The sequence below is a fragment of the Mus caroli genome, unplaced genomic scaffold (genome assembly GCF_978045245.1).
Source record: "Mus caroli unplaced genomic scaffold, Mus_caroli_1 scaffold_4, whole genome shotgun sequence".
In the NCBI taxonomy this organism is placed as follows: Eukaryota; Metazoa; Chordata; class Mammalia; order Rodentia; family Muridae; genus Mus; species Mus caroli.
Genome location: NW_028227259.1, coordinates 132,097,495 through 132,114,820, shown reverse-complemented (window position 1 = coordinate 132,114,820; position 17,326 = coordinate 132,097,495). Strand labels below are relative to the sequence as shown.

At 44.6% G+C, this 17,326-nt stretch overlaps 1 protein-coding gene and 1 long non-coding RNA gene across 2 annotated transcripts in view; both read left to right on the top strand.

Moving 5' to 3' along the window:
- Positions 1-17,326, top strand: part of Tmem132d (transmembrane protein 132D) — a 681,893-nt gene that overhangs the window by 490,941 nt on the left and 173,626 nt on the right. The window lies entirely within an intron of this gene.
- The window catches only part of LOC147005359 (uncharacterized), a 38,949-nt gene continuing 33,097 nt past the window's right edge, over positions 11,475-17,326 (top strand). The window contains exons 1-2 of the long non-coding RNA XR_015046861.1: positions 11,475-11,607; positions 12,186-12,436. This is a non-coding gene — a long non-coding RNA (uncharacterized LOC147005359). The remainder of the gene's footprint in view (positions 11,608-12,185; positions 12,437-17,326) is intronic.

The window sequence follows — 17,326 nt, the reverse complement described above, 5'->3', positions numbered from 1 at the left end:
TTGATCTTCAAAGCAAGATAACAAAACAAAGCTATGCCCAACTCAGTGGAAGCTGTGAGATGTCAGAAACTCCTAGCATAGTAGGACTACATACGTTAACACCTCCAGGAAGGAAAGCTCATGCTACCGACATCTCTGCCCATGGCAACAGTGCCAAGTTCCTGTCCTCATGGTGCCTCTTCCTGTCTACCAAACCACGCCATACCAGTCCCACCAGCTTAACATTCTGGTAGAAAGTTCAGCCATAATATGTTTTGCACAGCCTGCATATTTTCCATATGATGGTTCAATTCCCCCCCATAATACCTTCAGCAGGGATCATCTGTTTGTTTATTCTTCTCTTGGGACAGAAAGTGGTGCACAGCCTGTTGGGTAAACCAGGCCTCCCTACACACAAATTGTAGAAGCAGAGAACTCAGAAGGCTGTGGATTTGGATCAGAGAAAGCAAAAGGTGACACAGCTAATGATGCTTTATAGATGTGAATGGATGGCAGACGGATGGGTAGTAGGGTAGGATAGATGCCAGACAACTGGATAGATAATTGATGAATGGATGATAGATATAAGATAGATAGATAGATAGATAGATAGATAGATAGATAGATAGATTATAAATAGATAAATAGATGATAGATAAATAATAAGTAGATAGATTATAGATAGATGATAGATAGATAATAGATGGATAGATGACAGATGATAGGTAGGTTATAGATAGATAGAAGTTAGATTATATGATAGAGATAAGTGTATATATATGTCTATATATAAATATATATACATATATGAATGGTAAAGGATAGATAGTAGATAAAAGATAGATGGTTGGCAGATAAATGTGAGATAGATAGATAGATAGATAGATAGATAGATAGATAGATAGATGGATGATAGGTTACAGACTGAATAACAAGTAGGTGTATAGACTAAAAATAAATAGAGATAAATAATAGCATAATAGGTAGATGCCTATACAGATAATAAAAAGAGTGGTAGAAGATAGACAGATGAAAGGTAGGGTGACAGATGATAGTCTGAATAAGATATAGGTAGATAAACCAAAGATAGATGGAGTTACATCGTAGACAGACAGATAACAGTAGATGAGTGATAGATCTAGTAGATAGATGATATATGAATAGATAATAGATTGGTTAATAGATAGAACATAGAAGGGTAGATGGATGATACAGGGATGGATGGATGGATGGATAGATAGATAGATAGATAGATAGATAGATAGATAGTACATGGATGGATAGGTATAGAAGAGATCTACAGCACTGAGTACATGATCATCAGCTGTCCCTCTCAAGTTGCCTTTTGAATCCTCTTTCCCATGGCCTTATCTCTAACCCAACTGCACACCTAGATTTCACCTCCCACCCATGGTCAAGCTATCTCGATTCCCATGTTGCTTCACAAGTATCCAATGCTATTGTGCTCCAAGCTGTCCTGGCATGTTCTCAGTCTCATATGGCTCCCTGCCATCTACCCACTACAGCATCTTCATCTCTACACTGAAGATGTAACTTTTTAGATGCTGACCATGGATCTCCATATCTCCTATTTAAGCCTCACAGTTGTTGCCCGTGGCTCTTCAGAAGACATTGAGCAAATAATAGGTCATGTAAGACCTGCTGCCCATGTACCAACATGTTTCCTGCCATGATAATAATGGACCTCCTAACCTGTAAGCCAACCCCAATTAAATATTTTCCTTTATAAGAGTTGCCATGGTCATGGTGTCTCTTCATAGCAATAGAGCTTTCTGTGTATACATGTGTATGTGCAGTCATCCACGGACACATGAGCTACCCCCAGTGACACACTTCTTGTGATTTGTCCTCTCTCGCCAGCCATAAACTGCCAAGGGTAGAGCTGTAGGGACCCCCCCCCCAACTCATGTGAGAATTCAATGAGCTTGGTCATGTGCAGGAAACCACAGTTGCTATGAGCTGTTGTTGTGTAGCAACCCAGAAGTCATCATTTCAGGCCACTGCCCCTTCTCCACCTGCTGGCTCTTACATTCTTTCCATTCACTCTTTCTCTATGGTCTCTGGGCCTTGGATGGGGAGGGTTTCTATGTGAATGATTCCACCACAGCTGAGTATAGACTCCTTCACCATGTCACCCCGGTGAAATCCTACAGATCCTGAGTCTCTAACTGGACATGTTGAGAGTAGCTCTTGAGATGGGCATATGATCAGTGTTGGTTCATCGACTAACTCTGATCATAACAGAGCCTAGCAGGCCCTTGAAACTCAAGGCTCTGGGACAACACATACCTGGAATTCTCTTCCTTGTTCACATCCAGCTCGTACCTCATCCCTCCCCATCAGTCCCTTGAATAGTTGGATGTTCTGAGGAAGTGGCTGTGGGGTTCTCTCTCTCTCTCTCTCCCTCTCTCTCTTTTGTCAACTTTCATTTCTTTGGCAATCTTGTGCCTTCTTGTGACTTTAAATACCATCTATTGGTTGATAATCCCAACATGTGCATCTTCCTGCTGGAATTCCTCCCAGAACTCCAGGCTCACTCATTCCTCGTGGCTGCCTACTAGGCAATTCAAACCAGCACGTCTTAAACCAAAAAAATCACGACCTTCACATTCCAAACCCATTCCTTCTGGTAACTTCGCCATCCCAGCCAGGCAATCCCATCATCCCAGTTGCTAAGAGAAAAACGCTGTCTTATAATCAGACCTCAGGATCCCTTTCTCCTTAGCTCCCAATGGCTCTCAAATTATCATGTCCACACCATGGTGGGAACCATCTTCTGAAACTATATATGTATCAGTTGAACATTTTTATTTGCTAAATAAATCTAAGTCAATACTTTTCAAAATAGTACATCTTTTTATTCCTTAACAATTTTTATAAAGGAAAGCAATATGTCTTGATCATATTCACCCATAATTCCTTTCTCTTGCCCTTTAGGCACCAGGCACTGTAACATATTCTCCTCTTTTCTTCTTGTTCACTCTTGATTGCTTGGTGTGTGTGTGTGTGTGTGTGTGTGTGTGTGTGTGTGTGTGTGTGTGAGAGAGACTTGTTAATAGCCCACAGAGAACAATTAGTGCTGCCTGCTGAAATAGTGCCTGGTGCTGATGACTTGATCCTGTGCAGGTGACCACAGCTTCTGTGACTTCATGAGCTTCTCACAGCTCTCCTCCCCATCTTCCAGTTCTTGCAGTCTTTCCACCCTGTCTTCCAAGATGTTCTCTGAGCCTTTATAGAGACTATTTATCTAGCTGCTGCACGTAGGGCTAAGCACTCAATAGTCACATATTCTCCAGTACGTTGTCCAGTCAATCATTTTGAATCTCCGAATCACCATCCACCCTACAAAGAGGCCCCTCTGGCCAAGCAAATGAGTTCTTATTTCCAGGTGTATGCCAATGGTGTGTCTTCAGATAAACAAATGAATGAATAAATAATGGAAACAGCCTCATTTGGATTCACATCACATTGCTCAACTAATGTTCTGGATATATTAAAATACTAAAAATCAATTATCCACTTCCCCTAAAAGATTTTTGCCCCGGGGATTTACTGTATCAGCAAGTTGTATCTTCTTCATCCTGGTGCTTGAGCCAGCAGCCTAGTTATAAGTGAATTCATTTTAATTCTGGTCTTTCCTCTTTCTTCATCTTGTCTGTTCTTCTTAGCTCCCTGTAACCCAGGCTAGCCTGGGACTCATGGCAATCTGCTTTCTCCTGCATGTGCTCCCATAGTACTTGATTATAGTTCTATGCAACCACACTTTACCTTTGAAAGAACAATAATAAGACTACAGACTTAATTAATTTTTTATCAATATTAGTATAACTAATTTGTTTTTTAACTCAAATACTTATATATTTTTTTATCAGGAGGGAAAAGGCTGCAAGGTCAGCCCCCCCTCAGACCATCTGGTCTTCTGTCACTGGTGAGTCCATGATGGCTCTTTGGGACTTTATTCTGCCCCATCCACCCTATAGGTTCTCCCTAGAGAACCATAGCAGTTTTGTGTACCCTTTGATGCCCTTTCCTGCTTCATCTGTCTATAAATGTGGCACCAGAGTTTTATTGCCTCTGCCTGGCTGGCTTCATCAAGTTGTTCTGACCATAGAATCTTTGATCCAGCTGTTATGGAAATCTCACTTCTGTCTGCAAACACACTTTGTAAAATATGGCTGTTCCTCACTGGTCATTTCCTCCCTGGTTAGGGTTAGGGTTAGGGTCAGGGTCAGGGTTAGGGTTAGGGTTAGGGTCAGGGTCAGGGTCAGGGTTAGGGTTAGGGTTAGGGTTAGGGTTAGGGTCAGGGTTAGGGTTAGGGTCAGGGTTAGGGTCAGGGTCAGGGTTAAGGTTAGGGTGCTGGGGTCAGGGGTGGGCAGAATGACTCTGGTATAGTTCTAATGGGTTAGTTGTCTGCAATTCTTTGTTTCTTGTTCTTTTTCCTTAAGATCTCAATTTTCTTTTCCCCTCAAGATTCCCAGATTGTCTGGCTTAATGACCCATTGACCTTTGGTGGCTTTGGAACACTTCCTGTTTTTTCCAGCAAAAGCCACATTGTGAGCCATGTTTTAATTGCTCTGTCTGGAAGACAGGCTGCTCTCCTAGTGTATGCAGGCTGACTGGCCAACACCAGGCTAGCAGAAAGATGCATCCCACAGATATGCAGAGAGAGAGAGAGAGAGAGAGAGAGAGAGAGAGAGAGAGAGAGAGAGAGAGAGAGAGAGAGAGAGAGAATGAATTTCTTTCCTAAATGGTGCAGAGTTGTCCTGTTGTACATAAAATTGGGCTGTAGGTTGAATCAGCTTCTGCCAGAATTCCATCCGACAGGGCTTCTATTACTGTGGATTGCACCCACACCACACGTGCACCCTGGTAAGTTAATGGGAGAAAAGCTGGAGATATATCCTCGGGGACTATAAAGAGATTTCTGGAGTGGAAGCTATCTAGATAATTTGGTGCCTAAGTGGTGATAAGGTAATTACCGAAGTAGTAATTAGATAAAGGACGAGAAAGTCTCTTCCCTCTGGATTTAATAACATCCCAAAGTCATCAGTAACCATGCAAAGCAAAGGTGAGCAGGCACCAGGTAAAACCCCATATGCAGCACAGTGGTCAGAACACTGGGCATTTCAACTAGAACATGGGCAATCTGCATTAGGGTCTTAAAACTTTCAGAAGGAAATGGGGGAGTCTTACTACAGGGGGTCAAGAGAACTGTTTTCTCTGAAGATAACGTCGATAATGGTGTGTTTCTCTATTGACAGCTAGCCAGCTAAGTGCCTTTTAAGAGTGTTTGTTCAGGTGGATATGCAGGCGACATAGAGAGAAAGAGGACTGGATTTTTCTGTAAATAAATGGGTAGATAGAGACTGTAAATAGACCTCATGTGCTCTGAATACTAAGGGCCACACTTCCCATCTATACAAGCAGCTTAACCTTGGAGAAGCCTCCTTACAGATGTTGACTAAAAGCTATCTCCCCTTTTAGCAGCAAAACATCTAAGTACAATTGCGAGCTGGTCGATAACCACCCACCGCATCTATTTCCTCTTTTAGACAGATGAAGTCCTGAGCCTCCAATGTGCCTTCCTTCTGCCCAGTCTTCTCCCTTTCTGCGTATCCACATGGCCTGGCGGGAGTGACTGAATTAAGACAGTTCTTTCGTTTCCCAAACTCTAGTTAATAAATCCATGTAAACATAACTTCTATACCCGCTTTGTTGTGACCCGTTATTCATTTCAGGATTAACTAAGGGGTGTTCTGCAATGTCGGAAGGATCATTTAATTTCCTTACGATATTCAATTTATGATTTCTAAACAAGGCAATGGGTCATTGATTATTTTCAACATGAAGGATTGTAAACAAACAGTGCTTGCGTTTTGATATGCCGGCCAAAAGGATTTGGTAGCAAGAGAAATGGAAGTCAATTAATGAATGAATTGGCATTCTGTGGGTGTTTTGTGCGATACTTATGTAATTTATCCTAAATTAAAATTATGTTGCTTCTTAATGAAGACTGCTTTGTAGAGTTTTCCTCATCCCGCCAGGCATGCTCTCTGTAATCATCCTGCCTAATGCTTAGTGAATCAAGCTTAAGGTTTGGTTGAGGAAAACAGTCATGCATATCCCTCCCATGGAGTCGGCAAATACACAGGAAACAGAGATGGAGTTAAACACACAAGTGAAGAAATGAACAGCGGAGGCAGGTATCAGACCAAGGATTACAAAGGCATCCCACAGAATTTTGGGGGTGGGGGTGGGTGGGTGGGGGATATGGTATTGAGGATTGAGAAAAAGGGGAAACCCTTTGTTGTGGAAGGTCAGAGAAGGCATTAAGGCTCCTGGGATTCCAGCCAACTGACATGCAGAGAGTCCAGCGAGTTACGATGAGCCTTCTGTCATGTTCTAAGAGGAAAACAGACCCCAAGGAGGCAGACGCATGTGAATAAGTCAGAGAGATACCGAGGAGGAGCTTGGAGAACATCCAGTTATTATTCCACCAATGGCGGTCAGGATCTAGGAATCAGGAACTAGAAACTAAGGCGTGCGAGTTCGAATTTCTTCACGAGTGGAGATTTATCTTGGGAGACCAGACACAGAGACCACTGAAGGACCCACTGGGGACACTAGAGAAATGGGGAGTGAGGAGAGCTGATGATGTAGAGCTGGGAGAGAGCCTTGCTCCTAGATGGTCCCCCCAAGGATGCGGACCCTGCCTCCCTCTCTAACACTGGAATGATGAAATAGGTGAGTTGTGTCTAAAAGAGACCAGTCATTTTATTTTAGACATGTGAAACTGTCTTTTTGAGACAGGCTCTTGCTGCCATAGCCTAGGCTAGCCTAGAATTTACTCTGTATTTAGCCCAGGCTGGCTTCAAACAAGAATCCTCCTGCTGTAGCCTCCATAGGGCTGTTTCCTGCAGCTAAATATCACATCCTTCTTGACCATCGCCTCCACACCCCAACTCTCCAGCCCTGGGTAGATCCTACTCTGCTTTAGATAATTTAGCTTCCTTGTAAGGACACGTGGGATCTACCTTTCCATAACTAGCCCATTTTACTTTGACATCATTCCCTGCCATCCATGAATGCAAAGGGCAAAAGTTCCCTCCAGGACGCCATTTAAATCAAACTTTTACAGACCTCCCCCTCCCCCAGACCTTTAGGCTTGAACTTGTTACGGAGACCAACGTGACCATGGCTACAAAGCCCTTAGTGTAAGATTGTGTCTGATCTCAGAAGCTAAGCAGAGTCGGGCTTGGTTAATACCGAGATGAGAGAACCTAGATGATTCTTACCTTGTGGTGTTTCTACAGCACTGTCAAGTGAGCAACAGCGGTGGGCTTGACAGGAGGCGCTGCTATCTGGGCACTTCTTTGTGAGTAAGTCCAAGTGTTTGACGGGCGGGGGTTGGGGGGGGGTGGGCTCTGTAGTCTGCATACCAGTACTTTCCATAGAAAGTTTCAGTCTGAAGTCTTCTCGGAAACCTAAAATCTCCCCCCATGAGCAAGCACAGCTATAGAAACCAGTAGCCTAATTTTAAAACACATTTGAATAGCACCTCTAAGAACGTCACTAGTTAAGTTTGGGATTGCTAAATTTGCTCCATCCAAAAATACTTAAGAATAAATCTTTTGATTTCTCTCCCGTATCACCTCTTTGTGTCAAAGCATAATATTGAAGGACGTGGAATCACTGAAAACCATACTCCAGGCTCACTTGATTCCATAACTGCCCTCAGGCCTTCACGTTGCCGGGACGGAGTTCACTGACATGTCCACAGCCTGCCTCAGGGAGCCAGCCTAGGCCAGGCTACCCCTCACTATCATGATGTTTCCTCGCTCTTGTACTTTCTTTTGTCACAGGTTGATGAGCTCTGGAACCTGGCACAAGTTCATGTTTAAAACCCATTCTGCTTGCAAACATGCATTTCCCAGTTAACCAGCCTCAGAGGCTGTCTGCTGAAGACATGTCCAGAACCATAAATAATGTTCATTTTCCACACAACGGGAATTGGGACAGGGTGTACCCCAGGCCTTCTTTGATGTGGACTCCTGTCTCCAGTGGCACTCCTGGTTTTCAAGCACAACAGCCAATATCTGCTATTATCTTGGGGTATTCATTGTGGCCCGAGCTATTTGACCTGTGAATTGTACCTTTGTGTATATCTACCTACATGTCAGGGGGTTGTGGGGGTGGCACGCACATGTGTGAGTACTCGTAGAGGGCAAAGCTCAACATCAGATGACATCATCGATCATGTCCAGCTTAGTTTTATAGCCAGCTTTCAGCTAATATGGCTGGCCAGAGATACCTGTGGACCTGTGGGTCTTCCCCACTATGCCAGTATAAGGGGACTAGGAGCAAGCTCTACCATGCCCAGCTTTTACCTGGGCAGTGGGGATCAGAACACAGGTCTTCTGGCTTATACAGCAAACATTTTACCAATGTTTACCATCTCCCTGGTCCCGATAACTGATTCTGTTTTGCTGAAGAAAAAAAATGGAATCAAAGCAAAGATAGCATACATGGTCATTCAGACAGCATGGTGCGAGCTGCCCTGCTGTCTGTACAGGACTTCTCCAGCAGGGATACAGGAAGAAACCACTTGATTTCCTTTTCATTTTTTTTCTTCTTCTGTCTGTAAACAGGACATTACCAAAGCCTCTCAGCGTTGCACCAGCGTTGTACAAACAGACATAAGTACAACACTTAGAGCTGCTTTTTCACTGTCAGTGGCCAAGGTGTTATGTAAACCCCAGGCCTTGTTTACAATGCAGTTAGAAAAAGCTGGGCATCGTCTCTGCTGGGTGGCCCTGGGAGAAGATTGTCAGGGGAAAGAGAACGGCTGTTCAGAACGCTTCCCCAGTTAAACCCATCCCCGACAGCTGGCGGGTGGGTGAGCTGCCGAGCACCACGCTCCTGAAGCACCGTGTGTCTAAGGCTTTATTTCCAGAAGCCTCTATATTTTCCAGAGAAATTATAACACGTCTTCCTTTACGGCTCTAATTATGATCGCTCTTGTATCTACAATTTGATGCAAATTAATATTTACTTATCCTAATAATAGTGACGCCAGATGGACTCTTACTACACACTGTACCCATACAGGGCTTTGCAGGGACTGCAAGACCAGCAAGTCCTCAGGAGAGCCCCGCAGGGGCTTTTCTGGTGGTGGCTCCACACTAACTCAGCGAGGTTTGAAAGCAAGTCTGAAAATCTGAGATCTAGAGGTAGATCTTGGCCTTTTAATGTGCTCTCTCTCTCTCTCTCTCTCTCTCTCTCTCTCTCTCTCTCTCTCTCTCTCTCTCTCTCCCTCCCTCCTCCCTCCTCCCCCGCCCCCCTCTCACTATAGATCAAAGGTCAATCTTGAATGTTGTTCCTCAGACAGTTTCCACGTTTTGTTGGAGATAAGATCTTTCATTAACCTGGAACTTCATCAAGTAGACCAGTGAGCTCCAGGGATCCTCCTGTGTGTGTCTCTCTTTCTGTCTCCCATCTTATCATTGCTGGGGTTGTGTGTATTATTGTATCTGACTTTCTGTGTGAGTTCTAGGCTTAGAACTCAGCTCCCCACTTGTGAGGCAAGCCCCGCCCCCACCTCTCACATCCACTTCCCTCTCTGAATCACCTGGAAACCAGTGCAGGGTCTGAGGTCTCCCTCTCCAACTTTGTACAAAACCCTCCGCCACACCTTCAGAGAGACAGTAGCATGGGGAGGGGAGGAGCTGGAGGGGGAGTCTTGAAACTCAGCCCAGCCTCTGTTTCCCCCAAATCGGAGGCAAATGCTGGAGGAGAGACTTTTGTGAATCACTGATTCTCATGGAAAATTTCTTCAGGCTTGGGCTGTCTTTCTTCAACTCTTTTAGATTGAATTTTGAGTTTGTGTTAATTTTTCTCTGCTATGTACATATATAATATATACATATACATAGAATATGTATAATATATAAGGCCTTTTTCATATAAGCATGTTATATACCTTGAGCATATTTCCCCTGTGCTCCATGATCCTCTCTTCTCTGACCTCCATATATGAGTGTGCACATGTGTACATGCACCTGCAAGCAAGCATACATGTACACACATACATACACATGCTAACAAATGTGTGTATATACTGCATGTATATATAACACACGAACACACAAATAGTTTTAACTGTTTTACATTTGATTGGTTGGTTTTTTTTTTTTTACCAGTGATCACATTGGTCCCCAATCAATTTATACTGACATTTTGTTTACAGGGAGCTAGGGAAGTTCAGAGGCTGTCCAATATGCAACAGCCCACAGCGCTCTTCCCATCTCTCTTCTTATTAAATGCCCCACCCTTTATCCTCCTGGGTCCCACAGATACCATTACTAATAAAATATCACTCTAAGTTCTTTACTGACCCTAGGTTAAGCTAACTGTCGAAAGGGACAGGAAGTGGACACATTGCCATTCCAGGAATGTTCTCACTTCCGTTCTGAAGTAGCAGAGGCGAATCTTTCTGTGAGCCATTCCTGCCACAAAGCTGAGCCCAGCTCTTCAGTGAACCATCACACCGGCAGTGGCGGCTTCCCAGCCTGCTTAATCACTCTCATAGGCAAACTTCAAACCTCACGCCCTTTCCTTGTGCTTTTCAAAAGGTGAAATTAGCCAAACACACAAAGATATCTTTAGTACTTAAAAGGTTGACAGAAAAGGTGCCAAAATGAAAAAGAAATAAAAACTTCGCACCTCATCCTTTGTGAGCGTCTGCACATTTGGAGTTTGGGCACAAAGACTTGGAGAATGACAGCTGTTCAGTGGGGGTGGGAGGATTTTTTTTAAAAAAATGCAGAGAGCAGGGGGGTGGGGTCACATCGTAGAGTGAAGAATTCAGCCAGTTGTGCAATAAAGAGGAGGAAGGTCAGCGCATGTGCAGAAAAACTACTAGCCCAGAAGCAAGGCCAGTTCCTGAACAGTTGCCCCCATAAAAGAAAAGATCCTAGGAGGGAACATAGGACTGCCATTGACCTGTTAAGGTCAAAAGACATCCAATGCCATCTCAGTGATAGAAGTGGTGTCACCTTTCTGGCTGAAGAGCCCCCGTGAACACCATTATTACTCAAGGCTACTGTACCAAGACAGAATGTGCCTTGGAGATCAGAAGTAGGCAATGAACTTGTTGCTGGTTCCTTCTGGCAATCCTCTTGTCCTTTCAGAATCTAGAGGCTGCTTCAATCGATTCTGGTCTGGCCCTTGTGTCTTGCCAATCTTTCTCTTACACTAACCTCCTCTCTGTAGCCAGCGTGGTGACTCTCTTCTCTGTGAGCAGCACACAAGGGCTATGACATTGCACGTTCCCAACACCGCCACAATATCCCTTTATGATGGAAGAAAAAAAGGGGGTGGGGTCTATTCCTGGCTCTGTAATTGACTAAACTATGAGCAGTCCTCTCCTGATGGTCTCTGTTGGCCTCATAACAGTAGAGATTTAAGGACTGGAGAGATGGCTCAGGTTAAGAACAGAGCTCTCAAATCTGATTCCTAGCACCCACATCAGGGAGCTCACAATGGCCTGTAACTCCAGCTTCCGAGGAATCGGATGCCCTCTTCTAGTCTCTGAGGGCAACCAAACAGGTATGGCACACACCTGAAAAAATACACATAAATACAAAAAAGGGGAAATAAAAAAAAAAACAAGTCTTAACTCTCAAGTATAACAATACAGTAGCAAAATTCTTTAGCAATCCCAATTGATGAGTTGTTGGTGAACTTGAACTCCAAAAGTCTGACCACTGCTTATAATAGACAGATGGGTCACTGTGCCCCCCTAGTTTGTCTCTTGTCATCCCTTAGGAAATGCTCTGCTGCCCTGGGTGTGAAGGAATGCAGTTAATTCGGGTTGTTCCTGGCAAGATGCTTTGCATTTTGCTTTCTGGCTGGATGAGGGTCTGTTAACTGATTCTTCCTAGAGAACGTTCTAGGCAGACTCTTCCAGGGCAGTTTCTCTCTCTCTAGCTGAGTGTCTAGAGATGCTCACCATTCTGGCTGCCTCTGTAGTCTTGGTCTCAGACTGTTGACTAAATCTGGAATGCACAAGGGACATGCACCCTCGCAGGAGTCCTAAGACCATGGGGATGTCTGTTTCTTAGCACCGTGCTCCTTAATTCATGCCAGTGCAGGATGTTAAAGGAAATATCTTCTACCTCCCACAGTCCTGCACCCTGGCTTCAGCTGAGTGATCACAACCGGGAAACTTCTTGCGTGAGTTGAACTGTTCAAGCTGCCAAGAATTTTTAACTTGACAGGAAAGCCATTGCACCAGGAGCCCTTTGAAGCTAATTCTCACTGAAGCAGAGTCGTGAGCTCAGGCTGCTGGGCCACTCTTCATGCACTGTCCGTGCCCTTTTGAGACTTGCTTTCTCTGATAGTCTTTTGATTCGGGAGTCCTCCACATACCTTCTCTGTAAGTCCCTGCGTCAGCTAAATTACCCAAAGTGCCGTTCTACTCCTTGCTGTGAACCTTGCCCTGAACCTGCTGTGAGAGTCAGCTAGGCTAAAGTCACCCAGGATAGCCTCTGAGAACCCTGGACTAAGAATTCACATCCCATTTACCTCGTTCTTATCCTCTCAGCCACACCTGGTCCCAGAGCATTTGGGTAGCTTTCCATCTTCAGCTGTTGCTAAGGCAACTACATCCCATTGATGCTAATGACTTCCCTGGGACACTGGAGCTGGTCCATGTTTCCTCTGTCCATGCTTTCTGCCCAAGCCTTTGATGCTAAACAGAAAACTTTTTCTAGCCAAATACACGTGGTCCTCTGAAGCAGGGAAAAGCTAGTCCTGACCCCACCCACGGCCTGTGTGGCCCAATTTTTGATAGATTCATTAGCTAGTGAGCTCAACATTCCGTACACATGGCCAGCTTGGTCCATTTCTCACTCTCCATCCATGCTAGCAAGCCCAGCATCCTCTCTGTGTGTTGGTTCCCTACAGGCTCCATCTCTTTCTTTCTCTCCCTCCTAACTCCATGGCTGACACTCTTCACACATTGATAAGTATATGGCCTCTGATCCCTGCCCCAGGGCCTGTTTTGAGAGGGGGCACAGGCTGAGCTGCTATTTATGATGTCATTTTAAAAGCATTTGCACACTCTATATACAGAGACCTTCTAGGATATATTGAGAAAAGGACGAAGGATTGGCTTTATCCAGACTGGTAACATAGAAACTTGGACCAGTGGCATCTACATTACCTGCCGCTTACAAAGATAAAAATGATGGGTCAGGTGAGCTAGCTGAGTGTATAAGGATGCTTGCTACCAAACTCAGTGTCATGAGTTCAATCCCCCAAGCCCACATAGTGAAAAGAGAGAATTGATTCCCACAGTTATCCCACGTGCATGTACTACCCCAAACATCTATAAGAGATTTTTAATACCAAGGCCAGCACTAGTATCTCTTATGACACCCAAAACCTCTTGTTCCTTCTAGAAGAGTGGCTCTCAACCTTCCTAGGACTTGGACACTTGGATACAGTTCCTCACATGGCAGTGACCCCAACCAGAAAAAAATTTGTTACTGCTTCATTAACTGTAATTTTCTACTGTTAGGAATCATAATGTAAAAACCAAAAAATTAAAACAAAAACATAAAAAAAAAAAAAAAGCTAGGCAGTGGTGGCACACGCCTTTAATCCCAGCACTTGGGAGGCAGAGGCAAGAGAATTTCTAAATTCAAGGTCAGCCTAGTCTATAGAGTGAGCTCTAGGGCAGCCAGGGCTCCACAGAGAAACCCTGTCTCAAAAACAAACAAACTCTGTGTTTTCTGATGGTCTTAGGGAACCTTTGTGAAAGGGTTCTTGGACCCCTGGAGTTGAGAACTGCTGTTCCTGAATGCAACACAAAGGTGCCAGAGATGGGATCTGAGAGCCAGCTCTCATAGAAACACCCCATCCATCCTCAGCTGACCACCCCACCTTTGCCCTTTGCAAACCCTGCCTGGCGTATCTCTGCAGCACCAGGGGGAAGTATAAGTTACTAGATGTGTCTGAGGCCTCCCTCCCGGGCCATGGAGAGCCACAGAAAGAGTGGATTCTCGTCCATGTTATTGGATCTAGAGTTGCATTTAAGGAGAAAGGTTTAATGTAGTTTAACAACCACAGCGGTGTCCGAGATCTCCTGGGAAGCAATCAGAGAATGTGCATGTTGATGCTAAGGGAGTTCGGCTCACACAATGCTAAAAGTTGCCAACTCCAGGGTCTGCAGAGCTTTGGAGGTACAGTTGATTTTTTTTTCTTCTAATTGGGACCTCTGCTGACCTGAGGTGATGTGGCAACTCCAGGGTTTGCAGTGAGGGCTGGGAGGCTGCAGACCTGGGGGCTGGCATTCCAGAGTTCAAATGTCACAGCTCCCCCCCCACCACCACCACCAGAAAGAGCTGATGCAGCAAATGAGTCTGAAATCAGTTTGCCAGGGAGTCCTTCCCTGCTTCTCCTTCCCTCTTTCTAATTAGGAACTCAGCTGGCCTAAGGGGAGCTATCCCCCACCCGCAGTATGAACGGGATGTTCTTTATTCAAAGGTCACTACTTTACATGTTTATCTCAGCTGAAAGTACCCAGCAGACATATCCTGGAAATGTTTGATCACGCGGTTTGGTGAACCATCACCGTGTTAAGAGATGGATTTCTCTTTTCTTCCAAAATCCGACCAAACGGAAGGGGAGAAAGTAAATAATCACAGACTAGATTTCACTGAGCGTGGAGAGCATATTTGTACCGGGTGACTGCATGCAGACGACAGGGGAAGCTGGCACGCTATAGAAGATAGGGATGCTAGGGACTTTGTTATTAGTCATCAGACTGGAGTTTTGCGGTCTTGGGATGGAGAGAGGAGACAGGTGCCATCTGAGTGGCGTAGGACCCGCTAATCTGAGTCTGGGATTCCTGCAGGTGTGGGGTGTGGTTCTGCTGATCTCCTATGTGTAAAGCCCCTCATCATGTGGGCGGCAGTACAGGCAGCTGACTGGCTCTCTCCCGGGCTCTAAAACCTACATACATCACCTGCTCTAATGTCATTCCTGTTCATGATCCATACATTTTCTGAGCCACTACAAGCATAAAAAAAAAAAACAAAAGAAGGCATTACTATTATTATTTATTTTTATTAATATCCAATAACTTGGCTCTTTGAAAAAAATTGAATTCTCATGTAGCCCAGGCTAGCATCAAAGTCACTGTGTATCTGAGGATGACCCTGAACTTCTGATCTTCCTTCCTCTGCCTCCCCAGGGCTGGGGTCACTGGTATCTCCCATCATGCCTGGCTTAAACATTGCTGAATATAAACCCAGAGCCTCAGCCTTGGTTGGCAAGCACTCCACCAACGGAGCCACCTACAAGACTCCACATCCCTTTTTTTTCTTGCTGAGGTGTGTTCATGTCCCAGGAAGCCACAGAACCTAGTCCCACAGTCTCTGGGGTGAGCATGGGCGATAAAAATGTTTCGTATGTGTCAATCACACATGACCTCAGGTCTTCTCCTAGGAGGCCCTCCTCTCGCATCCTCAGGAACCTTCTCAAGAAGCAAATCACAGGGTCCCCTTGGCAGAGCCTGGCTCTGCTTGGCCGGTGCAGAGAGACAGACCACTCTGCTTCATATCTACAGTTCATATCTGAACTTGGTCAGCTGAAGAAGGTGGTCAGCTGTCACTGTTGCTGAGCCCTCCCCTTGCCTCAATTCCCAGATTTTCTCTCTTCCCTGATAGTCTCCATCTTTGGAATCAAAACCCAGGGAATGATCCCTTTTGCTCTCTCCCCTCCCACCTCAGCCCATGCAGTGGCACACTATGTATATTCTGTATGTGTCATCATCCCTCACTGTTGTACTTTACCAATAGTAATTATTCCTTAGCCCTATGTGATAGTGTATGCATATACACCAAGCTACTTGGGGTCAGGTTCATCACAAGTTCAAGGCCATCCTAGACAACTAAGTAAGATTCAAAAAAAAAGTTTTAAAAGGGCTGAAGGGTCAAGGAGTTTGTTCGGTAGGAAAAGATGTGTCACGTAACCAGGTCACATCAGCCTGGTTCCTGTAGCCCACACAGCAGGAGAGAACTGACTTCTGCAGGTGGTCTCTGACCTCCACATGTCTATGGTGGGATGCTCGGCCCTCTACACACAAAATAACTAAATGGAAGGAAAAGATTATTTAGGGTAGTTCATAGTTGAAGAGGTGACTCAGCAGTTAAGAGAATTTGTTGTTCTTCAACGGGTCCTAAGCTTAGGTCCCAGCTCCTGTATGGCAGCTCACCATGGCCTTTAACGCCACCTCTGAGAAAGGTGGCAAAATCTGATGGTCTTGCCTTCTCTGGCTTCTTTGGAAATCTGTACACATATGACATGCATACATACATACCTACATACATACATACACATAAACAAATAGTTACATATACACAGAAACACAGACACATACACAGGTACACAGACACACACATGGACACATATTTACATACACAGAGAGAAATATACGCACAAACACACAAAGACACATACACACAAAACACATATGCATAACCACACAGACACACACATATACAAGCATATAGGCACACATACATGAACACACAGACATATGTGCATATGTACACACATATACATATGTACATACACACTCTCACACATAGACACACAAGACACACATACAGGCATACACACATACACACAGGCATGCAAACAGATATGCACACATACATATGCACAAAGATACACACATAGATACACACTTACTTATACACAGACACAAACACCACACACACACATATACAGAGACACACACAAGCACACATATATACATGCACATAGACACATACTTACATACAAACAGATACACAAGTACCATACACACACACATACATATTCACACAGACACATACACACATACATATGCACACAAAGTAAAGTAAATCTTTTTTTTAAAGGGGGGGGTGGTAAGGTACTTGCTTAGCATGTACCTAGAGGTCCTAGTTGTACCTTCAAGGTTCTGTCTCCAGGATGCTGTATGTGTGTGTGTCCATGTGTGCACACATGAGCTTGTGCATATCTTCACAGTATCTCTTGGGCTTTCTGGGTGAGCGTGCACACACACACACACACATCCAAGCTCACCCACTCACAGCACGGGTGGTAGGTGAGGACCCAAAGGTCCGACTCACTCATATAGAGCTGGAGCTGAGATGCACATGGCTGTGATTGCAGTATGCTGGACTCTTATGTCCATGCTTAAACACTTGCCCTTCAAAGGATAGATTTGATCTGTTTGCCTCATATGAATACCTTGGTTGACAGGACAGAC